This window comes from Leuciscus leuciscus, assembly GCF_965113295.1.
Source record: "Leuciscus leuciscus genome assembly, chromosome: 15".
NCBI lineage: Eukaryota > Metazoa > Chordata > Actinopteri > Cypriniformes > Leuciscidae > Leuciscus > Leuciscus leuciscus.
In genome coordinates, this window is record NC_138739.1 from 12,587,520 (window position 1) to 12,612,395 (window position 24,876).

Genomic DNA, 24,876 nt, shown 5'->3' on the forward strand with positions numbered 1-24,876 from the left:
TATTTTCATACAAAAGGGGGACCATTTGTATCTGGAGGCAGGGATAGATTTTGCACATAAAATATTTTATATTACTCTGTTGTTAACTTTTCTGTCTAGAAAAGATAGACCATTTATTGAAACATTGCTGTAGAAAGACCAATAAGTTAGAGTCTGTTTATGGAATATTCGCTTTTGTTTTATTAAATCCATGCAATTGGTTGATGACAAATTGCTTAAAATTAAGATACAATTAAACAAAATTCACTTTAAAGAAAGGCTTCCTGTAAAACAAAACTTATTCAGTCGTCAAAATCATGTCTCCCAATATAGCCTATTGCAAATCCAATCTTACTCATGCTATTCATTTTTCATTATCAACATGGGAAAAATAACATTACAATATTGGGACGACGTGTGTATCAGGAGTCTTATTAGGTGACGTACTGAGGGACGATGTGTGTATCAGGCGTCTTAGGCGAGGTGCCTGGTTCGGACGTTATGATTTTTTATACATTTCACACGTACGCCGTAGCCACGTCGCCGTAAGGTATACGTTACTACTGCGACGTCGTCGTGACGTCGCCGCCGGTCTGTCATCTGACGTCTATCAATCCCATTCAAAAATAGACACAGACTGACGGCGACGGAAGGGTAGACTGCTCCTTCGCCTTCTTCAGTGTAGTCTTAGAAAAGGCACTATCCACTCGTCATACACCCCTACAACTACAACTTGCCTTCCATTTGCTGCTGCCAGTATATAAGAGTATGAACCAGAGTACAGCAATACATACATCCCTGCAGAAGACAACGTAAAGGAAATTGCAATCAAATTCAAAACTAATTAATTAAAAAAATGGATCCCAGAAATCAGCCTCAAGGTGCCTGGAATTCATCAGAGAAATCAGGAATACTGCAGCCTACGCTACCACCACCGGCATACCAGGACAATCCTGCTGGATACCCTCCCTCCTTTCCAAGCCAGCCAGTGCCCCAGGGCTCCTATGCCCAAGGGCCATATCCAGGGCAATCTGTGGTCGCCGTGCAGCCTACAGTTTTTGTGACCGCCGCTCCACTGGCCAATCCATTGCCAGATTACCTGTGTTATTCCATCTTTACCATGGTATTCTGCTGCTTACCTCTGGGTATCGCTGCACTTGTTTTCTCCTTGTCCGTAAGTATTAGTACTTTCCTTTTATTTATGAGCTATTTATTTAATTTCTTTATATAAGCATAATTAAACATAACATCGCATTATAAATCAAATCAAAAAAGCAGTTAATGCGATAGAGAAGTCAAAATATTTAGGTATGTATTTACCATGGTTTACATTTTAGTGTAAGTAATGTAAAATGTAAAAAATATAAAGAGCAAGGAGTCAAGTTCATAATTACAGGGATTAATTATTTATTTATCATTACCCTTTCAGACACGCAAAGAAAAAACTATAGAAAAATAAGTATTAATTATTTATAATGTATACATATACAAAATGAGACATTGTAACATCGCCTGTTACAACTTGAGCTTGTGGGATATGTAAGCATTATAAAGTTCCTTCTTCCAGCACATAACTGCCATGTTCCACTGATAAACACGGATGGGCGTTGGTCCAGTTTTTTTTCTCAATCAAATGACTTGCAGTTCGTGAGAAAGAGGTGTGGGCCTGGAGACCCTCTCAACAGCAACACATTTTTAAGAGAAAACTATTATTATAGTTTAGTTATTTTTACTGTTGTAATCTAGTATAGGCTACATAATTTGACTGAAAACAAAAGCTAAGACACAGTGTTCACTCAGAAACTGAAAGTCAATGTAACAGCATGTTTTCAAGTAACAGCTAAACAAATTCTTAAAATTTTAAAGTTTATAATTTATCTAAGTAAATTCACTGTTTTTTAACATTTTCTTAAGGAATGCTTATAAAAATATTTTTCATGCTAATATTGATCATTTTTAAATTTCTGAGTAATGTTAAAAACATCAATTCATTTGTGAAGCATTATCATGTATGTAAAAAAATATATATTTTAATGAATATTTGAATTATTTTTATTCAAAGTTTGAATTATACATTTATTAACAATTTGTGACCCTGCCTGTGAAAACCCAGCTAAAGTCATTGTTTGTGATTCAGTGTTTTTTACATAAAATCATCCTACACAATGTAAAGAACATTCTGTGAAAATATAACCTTAATATCTTTCAAATTGACTGAGTAAGGCCATGTCAAAGATTTGCTCAAATTCGGCCTCAGAAAATCATATTTTTGAGAAATTCCAATTTAAAGATAAGTTATTTTTTAAAACTGCAACACATTTGATCCATAGTTATCCTGCATATGTGACTTATAACACATTAAAGCTGAGATTCTCCCCTTTTTAGTGATATATGACACATCAGTGGAAAAATTCTTAAAGTTTTGTAAAACAGATCTATTTATTATGATGTGCATGTCCAAAAAGCTAAAAGCATAAAAACATTGAAAACGAATGGGGGTACCACAAGAGCTTTATCGTAGCAACAATTACCATGTCAATTCAGTGGAATGATTTGTATAACTTTATTAGTAAAATGAAATATCAGTGAAATGTCAATAATATATTAATTAAATAACATACCATTTCTCATTCTCTGAAATTATCATTCTCTTACTGGCCCACGGTGTAACATTGAGTAAATCTGGAGTAAAAAATAAATAAACAAATAAAATTTCAAGGGATAGTTCACCCAAAAACTACAATTCTGTCATATTAATTTACTCACCCTGATGTTGTTCCAAACCTGTATGAGTTTCTTTCTTCTGCTGAGCAAAAAATAAGATATTTTAAAGAATGTTTGTAACCAGACAGTTGACGGACCCCATTGACTTCCATAGGTGCCACCAACTGTCTGGTGACCAACATTCTTTAAAATATCTTATTTTTTGTTAAACAGAATAAACTTATACAGGATTGGAAAGGGTAACATGAGGGTGAGTATGAGTAAATCATTTTTGGGTTAACTATCCCTTTAACAGGTCAGTCTCAAACTTTGTACACATTCTAAAATTGTCTAGATGCAAAATAAAATCCTGAGTGACAGCAACTCTCCCTCCTTGAAAAATAAAGAACACTTTTCCCCATTGAAATACTTGCAGTTGCAAGAGAAACTGATTTTCAGTTTCACATCTGGACTTCCAGCATTCAAAGCAAATTCTTCTTGCTGGTGTTCCCTCTTCATGTTCGCCAGACAAATAGCTTGCACTGTAAAAAAAAATCCTAATTTTACAGAGAAAAACTCTAAATTTTAGTATTTTTTTAGAGTATTTTTCTGTTATTTTAAATTATATTCAAAACTCTGTAAAATTACAAAGAATATCTGTAAATTAATTAATTGACTGTTAATTTAAGGATTATATCATTAATTACAAATTACAGTGATTCTTATTTTTTTCACAGGACAATTACTGTATTATTTATACAGTATTTTTCTGTTTTTTTAAATTATATTCAAAACTCTGTAAAATTACAAACAATATCTGTAAATTAATTAATTGACTGTTAATTTAAGGATTATATCAGTAATTACAAATTACAGTGATTCTTATTTTTTTCACAGGACATTTACTGCATTATTTATACAGTATTTTTCTGTTTTTTTTTTAAAATTATATTCAAAACTCTGTAAAATTACAAACAATATCTGTAAATTAATTAATTGACTGTTAATTTAAGGATTATATCATTAATTACAAATTACAGTGATTCTTATTTTTTTCAGATGACAATTACTGTATTATTTATACAGTATTTTTCTGTTTTTTCTTAAATTACATACAAAGTTGTGTAAAATTACAATCAAATTGTGTAATTAAATATGTAGCTCATTATATTAAAGGTTTATATCCATACTAACAATTTAACATATTTCCTTGTCATTTTAAAGTAAATGTTATTAGTTTTAGATTTAAGTGTATTTTTACATTTAAACTCTGTAATTCTGGATACAAGCAAACTGCACAATTATTGTTAAACTGACCTTGCTGGTCAGACAGCAGGCCAACAGGGTTCATGGTGGAACATATGGTGCGTTTAGGTCCTCCTGGGAAGTTTGTATTCATGAGGTTTTACTATTTATTTTTTTATGTTTTAAATGAATTTATGAAGCCACTGTATCATTACATATTATATTGTTATATTATAATGCTCATATTTTGTGCAGGCATTAGCTTACTTCATTGTAAATAGAAAAGCCTGACAATGTCACTGCTACAGTATAAGTATTGTGGTATTCCTCAATGTTTCTCAATTCTCACTGACACACCATCTTGAGACAAAACAATGGCACTGACATATTTTAAGATAAGTCAGTGCAAGTTGCTTTCAGGTAACAGCTAAAATGTGCATTTTAGTCTGGGACTACAGGCTTAAGCCTTGCTTGTGAAACCCGGGGTATATGTTGCAACTTATATAGAATTATGCCAATGTTAGCAAAGTGTTGTGTTGGACAGAGGATTAACCCTAAACCAACAGGTTGTGTAACAGTGCCACAGGGTGAAAAGCAAGACATTATTAGGCATAAGAGTGTTTCTAAAGGAAAGGTCAATAATTTGTTAAAGTGCAAAAGAGTCATTATGGGTCACATGGATGTAATAATGTCACCCAGAGTATACCAATCCATTAGTTTTTCATATAGGTCTACATACAGAATTTTATATGAATACATAGGCAGTGTTTGCTCTGTTTAATAGCCTATATAATCTGTTTGGTCTGTTAAATTGCTGTTTAGCAGAGCAGTGGTAAATATATGTTGTTATATACGTTATTTTAAGTTTAATTTTTAATTATACACTGCAATGAAAACGCCATTTAACCAATTGAATAAATATAACAGCCAGCCTACAAATACAGCTAAATAAATAGCACGTGTAGGCCTATATTTTTTCATAATCTTTCTTTTAAAAAACATGTCATCTTTTCCTGTAATTGCAATGTTACCACACTATTGGCTGTCTCTCCGAGTTGTTTTGAGCATGATTGGTTATTCAGACTGTCATCCAGGAATCTGGCCAATGACAACTATGCGCGCCTTTTACAGGTCAAGTTTGAATACGTGTTGGTCAGTGGGTGTGTGTGTGCTGCCTGCTGCTCGCTCGGGATCTTCAGTACTAGCATAACTTACGTCGGTTCTGTGGCAAATATTGTTTAAAACATGGATTATTTTACATCGGACTGGTAAATTTCTATTTTGAGCGAGTTGCGGGATGTAAATGAAGAACAAACAAGGAATATGGACAACGCATTTTAACAACGTGTAACGGACATATTGCAATCTGCAGAAGGTAACGTTAAATAACTTTTTATTTTATAAAAACAATTCTGCTACATCAAAATATAGTGTGTTAAATTGAGAATCTAAACGCGATTAGAGCTATATCGATATTAGTACATGTTTCAATGTATTAGGCTAATGTTATGTGTTACTAGTGTGTAAATATTGTAAGCTAACGTTAACTTAGGCTAGTTAAATTTTTTTTTTTTTTAAACTCGGCATAGTTTTTGACTGCAATGACTGAGAACATTGTCTCTTTAGACGGAGAGGGACTCGAACCACACTCTTTGACTCTAGAAGAATATGCAAACTAGGCCTTTGAATAGTTGTTGATCGCGGGATACGTTAACGTACCGATCAGTCATCATAATATGTTTTGAAGTTTGTGAGCTTGTGAGTTGTGTATGTGTGTGTTTCCCTCATGATCCAGCAATTTTGGGAATAAATATGACCCAGCCACATGATCTTCAGATGCGGTGAGTATTGTTAGCTATATTAAAATACACGTGAAATAGAGACAGAACATGTAGGCTAACGTTAAACTCTGCTCAAAGGCACACTGGTTCAAACCCTCCAGACAATATTTTATCTATCTTCTTGAGTTCACAGGCCTAGCTGACCCAAAAATTAATGTCCTTTCAAAATGAAAGTATTTTCAAACCTGTATGACTTCTGTGAAACACAAGATTGTTGGGAATTAAACAACATTGGAACCCATTGTATGGGAAAACAAAACAAAGAAGGCATTTCTCAAGATATCTTAATTAAGGTTCTACAAAAGAAATTCATACAGTTTTTTGAACAACATGGAGTAAATAATGAGAGAACTCTATTTTTTTGGATGAGCTGTTCTTTTAATGACATGTTCCCAGGGTCCTTTGCTAAATTAACCTTGGTTTTTATCATAGTAAAAGTTTATAAACCATGTTTTTATGGTGGATTGATTACAATACTTTATTACCATTTGGTTAATATAGCAAAACTCTGGTTAATGTTAGTAAGGGTTCTCCAGATTTATATAACACTTAAGGAACACATTAAAAAATGGTCCTATGTCACCCTGATCAATAGTCTGTTAACACACATGTAATAATTAACACACTTTTAAAAATTATTATTATTGTTTTTAAAATATTTTTTAGATCAAGCATTGGAACAATGTTTACGGAGCGCCAACAGCACCAACAGAGAAACAAGCCCATCATTCAGTAGTAAGTATCCACTGCAGTATATAAAACAAAAAAAGTTATCTCCTTTTTTTTCTCCCTTGTGCCATCCCAGATGTATATGTGACTTTCTTTCCACAGAGATTTTTTGAAAAATGATCCATTTATTGTAAGCCAATATAATGCAAGTGCATGCTCCAGAAACTACATGCAGCCTACAAACGTCTCTGGTTACTTACGTAACCTATGTTCTCTGAATAGGGAACGAGACGCTGCGGATAGCGCAGTGGGATATTCTCCGAATGTGCCGATTGTCTGAAGCCCTATAGAATCACGCCAATTCATTGGCTGATGGCGCCCGCGCAGTCTGGCTCCGCCCCGACGCTCTTACGTCGCATCATTACATATTCGCGTGCGCCATCTGCTCCTCAGATTTCTCTGCCGAAAAGAAAACTGTCAGCAGCGCGAGGAGCTTGGCAGCTAACGCAGCGTCTCGTTCCCTATTCAGAGAACATAGGTTACGTAAGTAACCAGAGACGTTCTCTTTCATAGGTTCACTCAACGCTGCGGATAGCGCAGTGGGAACGGACTACCAAACTCGCCAAGCTAGAGCGCTTTCCATGACTGGTACATAAATGAGACAACGACCAAGATGAGTTCAAACAGAAAGAACCTGGGAACCCGGGGTCATGTCAAGATCCAAATTATAGAACCTTACAAAAGTGTGCGGAGAGGACCAGCCTGCCGCAACACAAATGTCCTCCAAAAGTGCTCCTCTAAAAAGAGCTTGAGAAGATGCCACACTTCTGGTGGAATGTGCTCTAATGCTAAGAGGTGAAGGCAAGCCACGCACCTCGTAAGCCAACGAGATAGCTTCTGTGACCCAGTGAGAAATCCTCTGCTTTGATGCAGCAAGCCCACGGCGGCCAGCACCGAAGCAAACCAGAAGCTGGTTAGATTTCCTCCAACCGCCTGAGCGGTCTACATATATCTTAAGAGAACGAACTGGGCAGAGCAAGTTAAGCTTCCTATCTTCCTCAGAAGAAAATGGAGGAGGGTGGAAAGCGTTAAGGTTAACCACCTGCGAGCGGAAAGTTGTGGAAAGAACTTTGGGGACATACCCTGGTCTCGGCCTCAAGGAAACCTTGACCAAGCCAGGAGCAAAGTCCAAGCAAGACTCGCTAACAGAAAGAGCTTGTAAGTCTCCTACCCGCTTTAATGAGGACAAGGCCAACAAAAGAGAAACCTTGAGAGTCAGAATCCGCTCCGGAGCTGACTCCAAGGGCTCAAAGGGGGCCTTCGTCAAACCCTCTAGGACAATAGAAAGGTCCCATGAGGGAACTCTAGGGGAGCGAGCCGGTTTCAGGCGCTTAACCCCACGCATGAAGGTCGAAACTAACCTTAGTTTCCCCAGGGGAATCTCGTCCGATTCCCTATGTGCTGCAATAGCTGCGACATAAACTCTGAGAGTGGTAGCAGCTGCTCCAGAAGCAAACTTCTCCTGCAGGAATTCCAGTACTGAACCAACAGGGCAGTTAACCGGGCTCCTATCATGTGCTAAGCACCATGTCTCAAAAACCTTCCATTTGGAAGAATATAGCCTCCTTGTAGAAGGGGCTCTAGCACTCGCAATGGTCTCCTGAACGTCAGTTGGGAGATCAGAACTTAATGCTAACGGCCTCTGATCGGCCAAACATACAGCTTCCATATGTCTGGGCGAGGATGCCATATCCTGCCCTGCAGTTGGGACAGCAGGTCTTCCCTGACCGGGATCTTCCAGGGGGAAGATTCCAGCAGAGGAATTAGCTCTGAAAACCATGGCTGAGACGGCCAGAACGGAGCTACCAGGAGGAGGCGGACTCCGCTCTCTCTCACTCTGGCCAAGACCGCCTGGATCAGTTTGATGGGCGGGAAGGCATAGAGTTTCTGCGTTGGCCAAGGGTGAGCAGACGCATCTATCCCTAATGGAGCCGGGGGACTCAGGGAGAACCAAAGCGGGCATTGGGACGACTCTTGACATGCAAAGAGGTCCACTTCCGCTTCTCCGAAAACCTCCCATATCAGGGCCACCGTCTGGCGGTTCAACATCCATTCTCCCGATCTGAGTTTCTGCCTCGATAGAAAATCTGCTGCGAGGTTCAGAACCCCTGGGACATGAACTGCTCTCAGAGACAGGAATCTGCTCTGAGACCACAGGAGAAGGTGACGCGCATGCCTGTCTAGGGTGCGCGACCGAGAACCCCCCTGCCGGTTCACATGAGACACCACTGCCATGTTGTCTGTTCTGACAATTACATGGTGTCCTTCCAGAAGAGGGAGAAAATGATGCAGAGCCAGAAAAACGGCTCTTAACTCCAGGCAGTTTATGTGCCAAGAGAGAGTCTCGCCAGTCCAGACCCCACACGCTGGTCTGCCCTCGAAAACCGCTCCCCAGCCGGTGATCATTTGACGACGAAATACCGTACCCATGCTGACCCCTTTCCGAAGAAAAAGAGGGTCCCGCCAAACTGACAGGGCTCGAAAGCAACTGCGCGATACCTTCAGTAGACGAAGGGTTGGCCCGGAGGGCCGAACCCCTGAGAGCTTCATCCACCACATGAAGGGTCTCATGTGGAGCAGGCCCAGCGGTAGCACAGAGGAGGCCGCAGCCATTAGGCCCAGCATCCTGCGGCAAGTGCCCACAGACACATGATGGCCTAGCGAAAAACGGGCCAAGCATGTCGTCAGACTGGAAATCCGTGCAGGAGCCAAGCGGGCCTGCATGAGAACGGAATCCATGTTCACCCCCAAGAAAATGGTGCTTTGAGCCGGAGCAAGAACACTCTTCTCCGAGTTCAACCTCAAACCGAGAGACTGGATATGACTCAGGACGATGTCGCTGTGGTGGGTCACTAGTTCCCTGGACTGGGCTAAAATGAGCCAATCGTCCAGGTAATTTAGAATACGGATGCCCTGGAGCCGCAATGGGGCCAGAGCTGCATCCATACACTTCGTGAATGTCCTCGGGGCCAGAGCGAGGCCGAAGGGAAGGACCCTGTACTGGAACGCTCTTTCTCCAAAGGCGAACCTGAGGAACTGCCTGTGTCGCCGTACAACCTGGATGTGAAAGTAAGCATCCTTTAGGTCTACTGTCACGAACCAATCCCCTGGCCGAATCTGAGATATGATAGCTTTCAGCGTCAACATCTTGAATTTCCCTTTGTAAAGGGCGAAGTTCAGTCGGCGGAGGTCCAGGATGGGACGCAAACCGCCGCCCTTCTTCGGGACCAGGAAATAACGGCTGTAAAAGCCCCGTTCGGTTTCTCCTGAAGGAACCTCCTCTATTGCTCCTTTGAGAAGGAGGGATGAAATTTCCTGCTGAAGTACAGAAGCCTGAGTGGCGCTGTCCACTACAGTAGGAAAGACCCCGTTGAAACAGGGGGGATTGCGGCAAAACTGAAGAGTGTAGCCGAACCGAACTGTGCGGAGAACCCAAGACGATACCCCTGGTAAGCGCTCCCATTCTTGAAAGAAATGTGAAAGAGGAAGAGGGATGTTGTAATGCAGACGACATACCTGAGTGAGGGTGCCGTGTTGACGTTCGTGGGGCAGAGAAGTTGACTGTGCAGGAGAGCCCTTGGCGTCCTGGCACGTGATGGGAGGCATCGATGCTGGGGTCATGGTGACCAGGTCTGCCTGCTCCGGAGGAGAACAAAAAGTGCCTCCGAGGATGCGACCGGCAGTTATAGAGAGTGTCGGGGGTGAGGGGAGAAAGCAAAAAGCGTCTCCTTCCTCCCGCGCCGGGCTGAGTAGAGATGGTGAAAAATGGCCTGCACTTCGAGACACTCTGAGTGGCGAAGGTGACAGGGCAAGGAAAGGAGAGCTGGGAGGTGGGCAGAAACGCTTGCGCGGTCTGTCCCAACCTTGAGGAAGCAGAGGAGCTCTCCTTTTTCCGACCGGAGGGTCAGGAACGGCTCTGGGCCGCCGGAGCGGTCGGTTTGTCGGACCGCTTCAACTGGAGGCGCTTGTGAGGCCGTTGACGGGGAAATGGGCGACCGCGGGCTCCCCAAACCTGTGTAGGTGGGGGATGCACCGGTTCGCTCCTCCTGGAAGAGAACTCCGGTCTATAAGAGGGACGTTCTCTGGGTCGAACAGGGGAGGGAGCAGAAGGTTCCCTAACCCTCCTGGGCATGAACTGTCTGAACGCGGCCGATTGGGATTTGGAGGAGCGGAATTTCTCAACCACTGTGTTGACCGCCTCACCAAACAACCCCGTTTGAGAAATGGGGGCGTCCAAGAGGAAAACCTTCTCCTTGTCACGGATCTCCGTGAGATTAAGCCACAAGTGGCGTTCCACCGCAACGGAACCAGCCATAGAGCGACCTATGGCGCGTGCAGTATGTTTGGTGGCTCTTAAGGCTAAATCCGTAGCCTTACGAAGCTCCTTGACCGCTTCGGGGGTCACGCCGTCGCCCTCGTCCATTTCCTTCAGGACGTCCGCTTGGTAGGCCTGAAGAATGGCCATAGTGTGCAGGGTCATGCCTGCCTGCCCAGCCGCCATGTAGGATTTCCCAATGAGAGAGGAAGTAGTCCTACATGCTTTAGAGGGGAGGAGGGGGCGCGACTTCCAGGACAGCGCAGACGACGGAGCAAGATGGTCGGCTAAAGTCTCCTCAATCGCCGGAATGGCGGAATAGCCCTGTTCCACAGAACCTACTAGGTTGGTGAAATCAGCAGCTGCCGCATTAGTGAGGCGCGCAGAGAAAGGCTGCTTCCAGGATCTGGAAATCTCGTGATGCAGATCACTGAAAAATGGCAGCTTTCTCCGTTGAGGCCTAGAATTAGGGCCACTGAGAAGTCTCTCGTCGAGTTTCGACGACTGAGATTCGCGGGGCTCGTCGGGCCAATCAATAGCGAGCTTCTCCGTAGCGCGCGAAAGTACGTCAACGAGCTCCGCGTAGGCCGCAGTAGGCCGCGCTTCCTGGCCGCTCGGCGGGATAACCTCGTCGGTGAGAGGAGGCCCGAAATCCTCGGAGTCGGAAGCCTCGGTAAAAAGTACATCCTCCAGCCCGAAAGAAACCGCGTCGCGTGCTCCCGGGCTGGGGCGCAAATAATCGTGCGAAAATTCGACTGGCATGCCTCGCGCGTGCCGAGGGGAGGGAGGGAGAGAAAGAGCGGGGCTCGTCTGCTCGAACTCCACATCCTCAAGCTCTACATCCGAACCCCAAGTCGCGGATCCTCGAGCGGCCTCGGGAGCGCGACAGGGGGAGACGAATGATTCCCTCTCAAAAACCGCGAGCCGCGATTTGAGGGTTCTGAGCAACAAATTTTCACAGAATTTGCATTTAGACGATCCTATGACTGCCTCGCGCGCATGTGAAAAACCCAAACATTTAACACACTTACTGTGTGGGTCGTCGTCAGCGATGTAACGAGCACATGGCGGAGTACAGCGTCGGTATTCCATGGCAACTTCACCGTAAGGAGAAACAGAGTTCCGCTTGAACAGTCGCAGAAGCGCCGAGAATAATCCAGAAGTCGTATTTTTTTTGAGCTCAGAAAAATCACGAGCGAAGGGCAAACGTGACCGCTTCGTTCTGAAGGCAGAGAAATCTGAGGAGCAGATGGCGCACGCGAATATGTAATGATGCGACGTAAGAGCGTCGGGGCGGAGCCAGACTGCGCGGGCGCCATCAGCCAATGAATTGGCGTGATTCTATAGGGCTTCAGACAATCGGCACATTCGGAGAATATCCCACTGCGCTATCCGCAGCGTTGAGTGAACCTATGAAAGAGAACAGCTGCTGTGTTGTTCACACAGGAAGTTTTCTGCACTTATCATGTGAGCTTTACAATGCTCTTGGATTATTGTCAGGATGTGTGTTTGGACTTTTTTGACCTTAAGCATTTTGTCTATTCACTTGCATTATTCGACACACGAACACAAGAGATGGATAATTTTTCTAAAAAAAATTCTAAAATTTGTGTTCATCTGAAGAAAGAAAATCATATACCTTTCGGATGGCATAAGGGAGAGTAAATGAGGGGAGAATCCCCTTCCACAAATGCGTTAGCAAAGGTTACATGCGATGGTAAATTAACTGAAGTAATTTTATCCTATAGTAATTTTATTTGATATTTATGGTAATGTGACCTAGGATGGCAAGTCCCAGTGATTCATTTTAAAACTAGATATGGTGGAAGAATTCAATTTAACAGAATAATTTGAGTTGTTTGTTTGGGTTTGCTATATTACACACATTTTCATCATACATTTCATATAAAGTTCCATAGGTAAAACTATTAATAGATACGTTAAATGTAACTACCTGCAGGGTTCAAAGAAAAGACGTCAAGAACACACAAACTTTGGTACTTTACACAACAACGATGAACTAAAAACAAAAAAGTTTTTCTTTGTACAGATGATAACGTTATTAAAACGATTCCCGTTTCTTACAGATCGGCGAAAACGTCTAAATCGCTGTTTTATCCATGCCACAAAGTAACTGGTGATGTCACTCTGTAAAGAAAGACTACGCTTGTGCACATTCACATTCACACACGCATACCTATAGACTAAACACATAATACGCATATGCATGCCTTTACCGTTTTCACAGATTCACATTTCAGTAGTTTAGACCGAGACAATTTTAGTTGGAAACTGAGTTGTGTAAACGGCCCCTTACTAAGCATATATTAAAAACCCCAGGGCATAGGGATACTCACTTTTGATTGGAATTTGCCCACTGTCATGCAGATTTTAGCTCAAACCCTAATTAAACTGACCTGAACCAGCTAATCAAGATCCTCAGGATAACCAGAAACAGTTTGGAGCTACACTCTGCAGGACACTGGCCCTCCAGGAGTTTGGCACACATGAACTGAAGGGATAGTTCACAGTCAGGCAAACAAGAAAATTCTCCCAAAAAATGTACTCACCCTCATGTTGTTCCAAACCTTTATGCATTTTTTGGTTGCCAACATTCTTCAAAAATATCTCATTTTAATGCTTGACAAAAGAGAGACATTTCAGGTTTGAAAAGACATGATGGTGAGTAAATGATGACAGAATTTTCATTTTTGGGTGAACTATCTCAAGTACTTTAATAATCTCACACAATGAGAATATTTTTTTTTTTTTAAACACATATCATATATTTAATTCCCTGGAGAATGAGAGAAAGACCCTCATTACCCATATCACAGCAGTCTGAAAACACCTCCAGTTAATACAAATATTGTTGGTTTTATTTTATAATACAAATTGGCATTTTTAGGCATTTACCTTGCAATGATACCTCTGGAAAAGAATGTCCATTGTTGTGAATCTATATGTTCCTTCTTTTGGTGATGCACATTTTTCAATCGGACATAAGTTTTAGATACCAGACAAATCAGAAGACAAACAGACAATTTAAATAAAAATTTATTAAGCTTGTTTAAAGGAAACAAAAATAATTGAAATCATTTTGAGAGAATCATAGTGTGTCCTTTTTTTCTTCTTCCCAGATGCACCAAGCTGATTACTGGCCGTTTGCTGGATTGCTGTTTATTTGCTGTATCTGTCACTTCTGGTACACTTTTGTTGTATGTTTTGATTTAACTTATTAATAAACTTGTATAGTAAGGATTCTGAATGTAAAGACCATATAATATTTAATATCAGAACTATGTGACCCCAGGGGTCTGAATAATTCCATTTTATTTAGATTACAAGTTTACATTGTTTAAATACTATTAAATTATATGTAAACAAGTGCTGCAAATTAAAGTTTGAGATGATTTTAATCAGTTTTATACAGTTTTTTTTACAGACTTATTTTGTCTTCTAAAATAAAACTGTTTTATTACATTCTTGAGCACGTCTTGACAATTTATTGAAAGTGTTTGATCGTTATAATTTAGGAAAGGTCTGTTAAATAACAGTGTTTCTCAGTAGAACTTTTAGTGCCATAACTTTATTAAAGGTGTTTGATTGTAATAATTTAGGAAATACCTGTAAAATAACAGTGTTTCTCAGTAGAACTTTTAGTGCCATAACTTTATTAAAGGTGTTTGATTGTAATAATTTAGGAAATACCTGTAAAATAACAGTGTTTCTCAGTAGAACTTTTAGTGCCATAACTTTATTAAAGGTGTTTGATTGTAATCATTTAGGAAATACCTGTAAAATAACAGTGTTTCTCAGTAGAACTTTTAGTGCCATAACTTTATTAAAGGTGTTTGGTCATTATAATATTGGAAAAATCCATAAAATAAAAGTTTTACACTGTAAAAAAAAAAATCGTAAAATAACGGTAAAAAGTCTGGCAGCAAAGTTGCCAACCACTTACCGTAAAATTAAGGTAAAATATCTTAATTCAAACAAGGAAAAATTCTGTAAAATTATAGTTTTTGCACTTTATTGGAATTAAGATATTTTACTTAAATTTTACGGTAAGTGGTTGGCAACTTTGCTGCCAGACTTTTTACCGTTATTTTTTTTTTTACAGTGTGGGGTTCAATCACCAAAACTGGCTTGTCCTCCTCATCATGTTGGTCACTGCCTGAAAAAGCAAAGATCTTTATTTTTTTCAATTCAAAGCAAGATACCTAAAAACATGATTGTGTAACATGCAAGAATGGGAAGTGGGTTTAATTTCACATTTAAAATGGATAATGAAGCATTTTATATGAAAATATCAGAAAATATTTTTTTCAGTTTAGTCAGACTGGATCTGATTAATTGAGGGGAGGCCATAAGAACAAGAAACAGCCTATAGGTGGTTAGCAGACTTCAATTCAGAGTGTAATGAAACAAATAAACATCATGCCATAAACGTAATTAATTTAAACTGACTAAATCTCAATCAACAAATGTAATAAACATTTAAATCCACTATTTTTGCATCACAGATATGTGTTAGCATTACATTGGCTGGACACTGACAGTATACATTTACATATTTAGCATAAAACAATAATAACAAAAACTTACTGTCAAATTCCTCGTCAGTTTCGTCAAAGAAGTGTCCTGTTCATCATCACAATCATCCTCCAGAAAATAATCCGATAATCAATTCCATCGAGATTAATATCAAGCAAGCTGTTTAAGCAAGCAGCTATTTTCCGTTGTCCTGCTCATACTTCGGTGTCGCCGGCAGATGTCAAAACAACGCATTACGTTACCATCATCCAGCAAATAATACGTAGCAGGCCAAAAATGTCCTTAAAATAAGTTTAATATAATTGGCAGAATACTAAGCTACAAAACAAATAAGCAGTTCTTAAAATATTGGCTATGACAAGAAAAAATCACCACAGACATCTAAACGCGGCTGACATCTCTCTCTTTTTTTGCATTGACCTGATTGACCCCATTGTTGACCTGATTACCGGCGCTCTCGGATTGATTTTAAAGTCTGTTTTTACTCTTTCTAATAGAAAATACACAGAAAAGAAGTTCATGAACCGATTGATATACGAATCAGCAGTGTTGTTGCGCGAAATAAACCCAGAGACGACTGAAATCAATGTTTAGGAAGCCGACGTCCGTTTTTTTTTTTGCGCAAAAGTATAACGTAGTGTCAATAAAATCATTAATTTCAGTATTTATCATGTTATAAATGAAAATGTAAGTATTGCATCTCAAAACCAATGGTATAATCTATCATTTACAGCAATAAACACACATGGACTATTTTTGTCATTTTTATGGCTATGACTACTTTGACGCTCGTTAACTCATAATTCGATTCTACGACTTTAGCCGGGGTTTCACAAGCGGGGTCACATTTATTAAAAGATAAAACGTACTCGGTTACTAACGGAACCTCGGTTCTCTCTAGAAGAGGGAAGCCAAAAATTACGAGAGGGAGGGCAGAGGAGCCTTTATACTTCTTTCAAGGTCTCCTGCTTACAGGCCCTTATCTAAACAAGGGGTTTCTCTGCTAGTCATCTAATCCTGCTGAGTTTATTCTTACAAACTCACAAGTTCTAAATTGGGCGGCCTCTGACCCTAGGGGTCAGAGCCCCTTTTCAATCTGCCTCCTCCTGATGTCTCACCTGTTTCCCAGTGTTTAAAAACACACACACATAGTCATATGTTGACAGACTACGTACAGTCCAGCAAAGATCATTTCAATGTCTTAATAAATCAACACTGTAAATCAATGAAAATCAAAATTTTCCATTACAGTTAGTAACCGAGTACGTTCTCTTACGAGAGGTCTCTCGAACTGCGTAATATCTTACGCTAGGGGAACACAGTGTAAAACGCTGTGCGTGCTGAGATCCAACACCAAAGTCCCAAGGGTAAGTGCCTGGGGCTCATATAGTGCATGATCATCAGGGACTCGCAGAGAGTCCAGGAAAGAGGGGCTGGAACAGCATCATTCCTGTAATAAGTAGTGTCCTATGAGCAAATTATATCAATAGAGTTCCACACAGTCAGGGCGAAAAAACTGATGAATATTATTGGTCTTACACACTGCCCATAGAGTTATTTAATTGATCAGCGGGCGGCGCTCGAGAAGTTTCAGTATTCTGAGCCGATAGCCTCGGGGGGACAGTACTGATTTTTAGACCGAAAGCAGCTTAGCCTGCAAGGCGGGAACCTCTAGGTTATAAAAACGTATAAATGTAGACGGGGAGGCCCAGCCTGCCGCCATACAGATATGTTGCAAGGTAATCCTATTAGACCAAGCCCACGACAGGAGGCGCTCTGTCAAACTGTAGAGGTTTCGGGACCTGATACCTCCTTGGCGATTTAAATAGGCTACCACTCAACCCAGTTGTCCGAACGGACCAAAACCAAAACCTTTTATCTGGGGACAAAAACGCCTCAGCGCGTTGTCGACTGCCATCATTTCCAAGCAGTTTATGTGTAGAAGCTTTTCCCGTTCTGACCACTGGCCGAAGAACGGTCTGCCCTCGAGCAGCGCTCCCTATCCCGAGGTGGAGGCGTCCGTAGACACCACCTTCACACTAGAGGAAGTCCCCAGGCTTACACCTGACCGGTACCAATCGGTCTCTCTCCAAGGTTTCAGAGCTGAGACGCATCTTTGATCGACCTTGAGGCGGAACAGACCGAAAGTCCACGCTCGACGCGGTACTCACACTTTAAGCCAGAACTGCAGTGGTCGCATGCGAAGCAGGCCCAACTGGAGAACTGATGACGCTGAGGCCATGAGACCCAGCATTTTCTGAAACTGTCTGAGTGGGACTATTATAGTGCAGCAGCGGAAGGATTCCGTCATGCGCTGAATGTTCAGTCTGCGCCATGGCGATAGCTGTGCTGTCATAGACAGCAAGTCCAGTTCTGTGCCCAGAAAAGATATTCTCTGACTGGGAGACAGTGAACTCTTCACCCAATTGACTTTGAGACCTAGATTCTCGAGATGTTCGAGTAATATGGTCCTGTGTTCTATGAGCTCTGAGTGTGATCGAGCTAGAATCAGCCAATCGTCCAAGTAATTCAAAACTCGCATGCCCCGAAGTTTCAGGGGTGCAAGCGCTGCATCCATGCACATCGTGAATGTACGAGGTGCTAGGGACAGGCCAAACGCAGGACTGTGTATTGATATGCCTGGCCCTCGAAGGCGAATCTGAAAAATTGCCTGTGACGTGACGTTTTTTTGTATTTGGAAATACGCATCCTTCAGATCTATTGACATAAACCAGACCCCTTTGGCGAATTTGTGAGAGGATTTTTCCTGGTTGTGAGCATTCTGAACCGGCGTTTCGAAAGCACTTTGTTTAGCTGTCTTAGATCTAGAATGGGTCTGAGAACCCCGTCTTTTTTCTGTACCAGAAAATATCTGCTGTATAGGCCCCCTTCGCTCTTAGCTTGAGATAAAGGCTCTATGGCCTCTTTGCTCAACAGTTTCGCTATCTCGGCTCGAAGTAGATGTGCTACTTCCCTTTTCACCGTAGTTTCGATTTGCGGCGTGTAACGGCGGGGGCGTTGAGCGAACTATAGCGAATAGCCTCTTTTTATAATGTTCAGCACCCGTTCTGATACCCCGCGGAGCTTTGCCCATGCAGGGTTAAATGAGATCTGGGCTCTGGTCGTGACATGGTGGCAACCGGAGAGCATCGGTATGCGTGCTTGCAGCATTCGAAGTGGGGGGCGCGCTGATCACAGCGGGCAGCCTGCCCGCGCTCAACTCTCCTATGGCGGTTTGCTAAGAGAGAGCGAGCGGGGCGAACCCCGTAGGGCTTGTCATGTCTGTGAGTGAATGTGGGCGTGGGACAGCAGGCACATTTACTACACTGAAAACACCATCTGCTTGAGCAGAATGTATGTGCGTTGGTTTCGTTTTTACAGAAAACCATGAGACATGCAGTGTGTAGTGTTTGTGGGCACTGGGTCGGGGGCACATTCACTACATTCAATGCACAATCGACATGAGTCGATTTTATGTGTGCGAGCCCTGGAATGTGATGGGCTGTGCCTGTGTGTAGGAATGAGCACCGGGCTGTGGGCATTTTACTAAATTCATAACACCATCGGCCGTGGCCGGAATACCAGAAAATACATTCTTTATGAGATTGATCTGGGTCGCCGTAAAAACGGCGTTTGTGTGCGGGCAAACGGGCTGTGTAACCGGCTTGTTTTTTGCTAAATACACTGGAACAGTCGCATTTTCTGGAACTGAACGAGCGAGAAGTTTTGGTGGAAGTCTGGCCGCAGCGGGACTTGAACACCATCGTAGACACCATCGGTGTGAGCCGGATGACCAGAATTGTACTCTGGGATTTCTCTGAGTTGCCATAGAAACGGTGTATGGCTGCAAAATACGCATCTGCAGTCGCCTTTTTAAGGGGACTGACAGAGCGAAATGCTTTGAAGGCTCATATGTTTAGGTGCTAATAAATACTCAAGCACCATCATGTGCGAGAGGCGGGTTCGCTTTCTGTATGTAAGAAAGCTGGCCGCGAGCTCGGAGAAGCGAACGGCATAATTTTTATCTGCCGTCAGAGCCAGGATTCGAACATGGGTCTCTGGCGCGAAACCCTAGGATTTTGCCGCTGAGCCACAGGGGGGAAACACATAAGCCAACCATACAGTGTCATCATGTCTTGTGACGGCGTTCGTTTGCAGGGGTGCAAGGTTATGGCTGGCGAGGATAAACAGGAAAGAAACTCCCTCAAAACACGCAAGAATTTGTTGTTTTTTATTGCGAGTGTACACAAATATAAGTTAACTTTGCAGTTTGAATTAGGCTATGTCCTGTATGAACAAAATGACGAGATATTAAAAACATACAAAAACAACATTGTTTCCACTGTTTGATCACGCCCGCGAATCTCTCACTCACTCTCTCTCTCTCTCACACACACACACACACACACACACATTCCAGCATGGCAATCTCAGATTATGTCCCTAAAGAACCTGCGTATAAAGTAGTTCCGCATTACATTAATTAATTAATTAATTTGCACACGAGTTTTATTTATTTTCAGACCGTGTATATTCATATTCATGCACATATTTCCAGGCTCGGAATTGCTTACATGTATTAAAACTCCTAGCCAATACCAGATAATGATACACATGATAATACTGTATCTGAGGCAAAGCTGCATAATGCTCAGTGCTTCCTTTGTTAGCGCATACGGATCCACACCATTTATGACTGAAATTTTCGCATTGTACCTCTCTCTGTCTTGTGTTAATAGAGTCTCTTTATAATCTCTGTCACTTTGTCTCTTCATGATTTTCGTAACATTATAAATGGAAAGAAATATTCGAAATTTGCTTGTAAAACTCATAGACAGTATGGTAAAACATTGTAAACATAGCAGCTTTTGCCCTCAAAGATCGGCGTCTCCGGGGAGGTCACGTGAAATTAATTGGCCTGTGGGAACTATGTATTCATAAAGTCAAAGGGTAGTCTAATAATGTGGTGTAGCCTAAGATTAAATGTTAGAAAAAGAAATCAATTTTAAGACATCTTGCCATACCAAAAGTGGACGTTTCTGTAGAATGACCCAGCTGCAAAATTAACTTGTCCTCTTGAAACTTGTGGCGGCGAGAGAGAAATAGGGGCAGAAGCGGGGGTGTTCAAAGGAGCCGTTTTATTGGTTGGCGCCTTGTCTGTCATTGTATTTCTGAAAATGGCATTTTACACATTTGTGACTGCTTGTCTGCAGCTTCAAATTCAGAATACAGGTTTGTGACTATTGTCTGCAAATGTGCAAATTTCAACATTCAACTTCAGATTTTTATTTTACAGGTTTTCACATTGCTGTGAGTGTAGCCTAAATGTTCACGCACAAGCACGAATATTTATTGTACAAGTTCTCTACTCTTTTATACCTTCATAAATTCAGAATGAGAACAGAAGTGGTTAACATTATTTTTCACTATTGTTTTCACAGACTCGAAATGCCAACTACTCAGGACAGCAAGCATTAGCAGAGAAGAACTCCAAAACGACACGCACCCTGAATCATGTCGCCGTTGCTCTTGGGCTTGTTTCCACTGTTTTGTTCAGTGTCTTAGTGATTGTGGCTATTAAGAATGAATAACAGCTATTAGAGCTGTCATGTTTGGATGCAGATTATAAACAGATTTGGTTCTCAGTATTTGAAATGTTATTTGCTCATTGTACTTAAAACATACGCCGATTATGTTGTGTTTAAAACAATGAAAGCTTTGATTGGCTAAGTAAATTTTCTCATGCAAAACTTTTTCTTGTTTTTCTTAATAATTGAATTACATTTTCCGTTATTAATAACAGAAATATATTCTTAGTGCATATGAGATGTCAACAAGAAGCAAGTCTCAGCCAGGTTTGTCAATTGATTATTATTCAATTATTGGGGTCCAATTGAAACATTTCAGTGGTGGTCTGTGTTGTTTGCAGCACTATCTATCTATCTATCTATCTATCTATCTATCTATCTATCTATCTATCTATCTATCTATCTATCTATCTATCTATCTATCTATCTATCTATCTATCTATCTATCTGTCTGTCTGTCTGTCTGTCTGTCTGGCGCACTCAATGAGGACGACCATTGGGTTCCAGAGTAAATGGTGACAGGAAGGGAAGGACACCTCTAGTGGACACCCGGGGAAACACAAACTAGACACTGTGACACCATTTTGCCTCACTGAAGGTGGCAATACTACAAAGTATATTCATCAAGAGATTTGTATGCCTTGATCTTTAATCTTGTATAGATGCTGAGTTTTTACACAAGATACAGGCCTAAAAAGATGTCTGGCCACTGGCCAGTGTAATTTTTTACCATTTAGCCAAGTTGGATTGATCCTTGACCCATGACATTTTTTCTTAAAATAGCTTACTGATCTGGACTAAAATGTAGGGTATGTGCACTTCACAAACCAATTGCTTGTCTAGTAAATAAACGACTTACAGAGACAAACATGGACATGTTTTTAATGTAATTTTCAATTTTCTCTGCACAGTCCGTCGTCAGTGGCCAAAATAATTCAAAGTGGCTTGACAATTTTTACAAAAGTGTTCCACCAGCAATTGCCTGTACCGTTGTACTTTGAAGATCAGGAGCAAATTGATGCAATCCACACTCACCAGACATCAATTCTGGGCAGCACACCCACACACCCACAGTGACAAGATCAAATTCACCATGTCTTTTAAAAAAAAAATTCTCTATGTTTAATTTTTTTTTATCAGTCAGCAGGACCACTTTGACAGGAGGATAGAAAAACAGTTAAAGAAGAGTGGCAAGCCATAGGGGAGTCATCTACGGGAGTCATCATAATTCATAAATGGTGTTAATAAATAATGTTTTTGTGAACAACAATATTGTCTCTTTTCTTCTAAATGGCCCTTAGAATTTTAGAAAAGGGATACATTTTGTTTGTCTTCATAAAATGCTATGTAGGACACTGTTTTGAATAGTACAGCAGCTATTTCATCGAGGATCCATATGATTACACAGTAGGCTATATGTCTAATGGGCTAATGGTTAATATCTAAATGTAGCTTTATATAAATTCACAACAACATTTTTCACTCAGTCTCCTGTATAACCTACGGAGAATATAACTATTCTACAGATCATATAATTTATTTAAATTGTGCTTATTTTGATACATTTAATGTATTTTAAGTGTACAGTATTAAGTATGTATTAAATGTGTTATTTTGAGACAACTTCAAATATACTTAGTATACTTTAAAGGTGCCATGTGTAAAAATTGAGGTAAAAATATCCAAAAAATGAGCTACACGCATCAAAAGAATGAGAAGAAATAAGGGCGATGATGTCATTAAAAAAATGACAAGTTATAGTGCTGCAGAGATATCAACCTGAATTAGCAATAGCATTACTAGCCACGGCCCGACAGGTGTTGTAATACCAGTTTCGGCCATGGGAGGCGGTATGCGAGCAACATAACCACCACCAGCCCAACTGCAATACACGAATAACTCGCACGGCTTGTGGACGTACTTGAACCTGATGTCAATCGTGTGGAAAATACAGCCCACTACTACATTTCAGTTCAGGGAAGAGAGCGGAAGAATGGCTGAAGCCCTTGGCAAGAGACCCTTACCACCACCACACCCACCCGCTGCAGGGATAAAACGCGCTCGGAATCGCAAATAAAATTTGATAAAAAAAGGAACAGAACCAGAGTAAACATTGGCACTGCTTTCCATCGCTGGAGACAACTAATGGCCATGAAAGAAATGAGGTTCGACTCCGAACTTGCAACATTTCTGTTTATTATAACAACCTATATATTATGTTTATTAAATGGCTTTCCTGAGGTAAATCTGACATAATTGTTCTCCAGCTATGTTATTGACCTCTTCACGCTGATAAAAAACACTGATTGGTAGATATTATGTTATGTATGAGGAATACATTTCGGTAAGTTGTAGCCTACTGTATCTTTCAACAGTGTTCGTGTTTTTTACTATTAGCTACTAGAGATGATCGGTTTACGTGCGCTAGGGATCTGTCACGTAACATTTACAAGCGCCAAAACGGTATTTATTGTTTGAATTGCGTAATAAAATTGACAGAATCTGAGAGCTGAAATTTTTTTTATAGCATAACTAACCTGCTCTGTCTAGTCTGTCGGTCTCCATGTCCTCTTTGCTTCGGGATTTTTCTGTGCGCGAGAAAATTGATGTGTGTCGTGAGAGCGTGTGAAAAGTGTCAATTTCGTGTGTCTCACGGTGAATGCGTGATAGTTGGCAGCTCTGGTTACGTTGGTCAACATCAGCGAATGCTGTCTGTCAAATTAATGTAATTCAAACTAACGATAAAAATGTAATATGAACAAAACGAATATGAACATATTCACTGGTAAAGGTGAAGGGGAGTAGCTTGAAGATGTCATATTCATAGAGTAGACACACTTTCTGGAGGTATACTGCCCCCATCTGGTATGGAATGTGGAGTATGAATTGATTTTTTTTTACACATGGCACCTTTAAAGGTTAAAATCTTTACCCTATTCACGTAAGAAAAAGAATGAATAGGCGTATGAATAGGCTATATTTGGGTCTTTTTTTTCGAAACTTTCCCCTAATGGGATTCTTCTGGACTTTTTTCCCCTTACTCAGGACATATTGAGGATACAAAATCAGTTGAGTTTTCTTCTGTTGCAATTTGTTCAACCTTTTTTCATAAAATGACTGGACTAATAGAGGATGTATTACATATGTATTACCTTATTCAAATTGAAATGAGTGACCATTTTAGAGGGTTCACACACAGGCCTCTGTTCGGGCTAATTCAGAGTTGTTTATGATCAGTTATACAACTCCAATTTAAGTTACTTTTGGGTGCAATAACTTTTGCATTGAATGTCAAGTCTGTGTTTAGCAAAAAAAGGGTATGTGTCCAAAAACACGTACTGAGTAGGGGTTACATGACATAGGCTAAATCGTTTACATCTCTTGTTCACCCCAAACAAAGATAAAACCTTACAGTTATCTCACAAAATCATGTATTCCATAAGTATGTAATCATGTCAGTGCAATTTAGACAAGTCCAATGGAATCATAGACCCAGAAAACATGGGGTTAGACACTTGGCTAGGTCAAATAATGAAGGAGTTAGGATATTTTAAAGGCTTCCTGTCCATCTTGGACGCCATCTTGAAAATTACACTTTTCTAGTGGTCAAACTTTGGTAAACTTTTAGTATGTTATTAAGGATTAATATTAATGTTATTAAGTATACCTAATACTACAAAAAACAGCGAAACCTTTTGTTAGAATTTTTTAGGGTTAGGTGTTTTTTTTTTTCATATATGCAACCGCCTACAGTATAGCAGATGGGAGTTTTACTGACTCAAACATGTTCTGTGGGCAGAAAGGAAAATGATTGGTTTACAGCTTCAACCAATGAAACTGAAGCAAGGGCGGGGTTTAGACGTTTGAATTTGAGATGCGCTGCGGAGGGATTTCTTGAGGAATAGTCGGAAGAAAAGAC

The 24,876-nt window shown here is 40.8% G+C and overlaps 1 protein-coding gene and 1 long non-coding RNA gene across 3 annotated transcripts in view; one reads left to right on the top strand and one right to left on the bottom strand.

Annotated features, from left to right (window-relative positions):
• The window catches only part of LOC309476006 (uncharacterized protein), a 235,965-nt gene that overhangs the window by 84,239 nt on the left and 126,850 nt on the right, over positions 1–24,876 (bottom strand). The gene's annotated exons all lie outside the window — the stretch shown is intronic.
• LOC309474994 lies at positions 142–22,227 on the top strand. Of its 2 annotated transcripts, XR_014197464.1 has the most exons (4): positions 142–1,153; positions 5,723–5,768; positions 6,435–6,503; positions 13,953–14,812. It is a non-coding gene; the product is annotated as an uncharacterized lncRNA (long non-coding RNA). The 2 variants fall into 2 exon arrangements; XR_014197463.1 differs by lacking the exons at positions 5,723–5,768; positions 6,435–6,503; positions 13,953–14,812 and adding an exon at positions 20,811–22,227.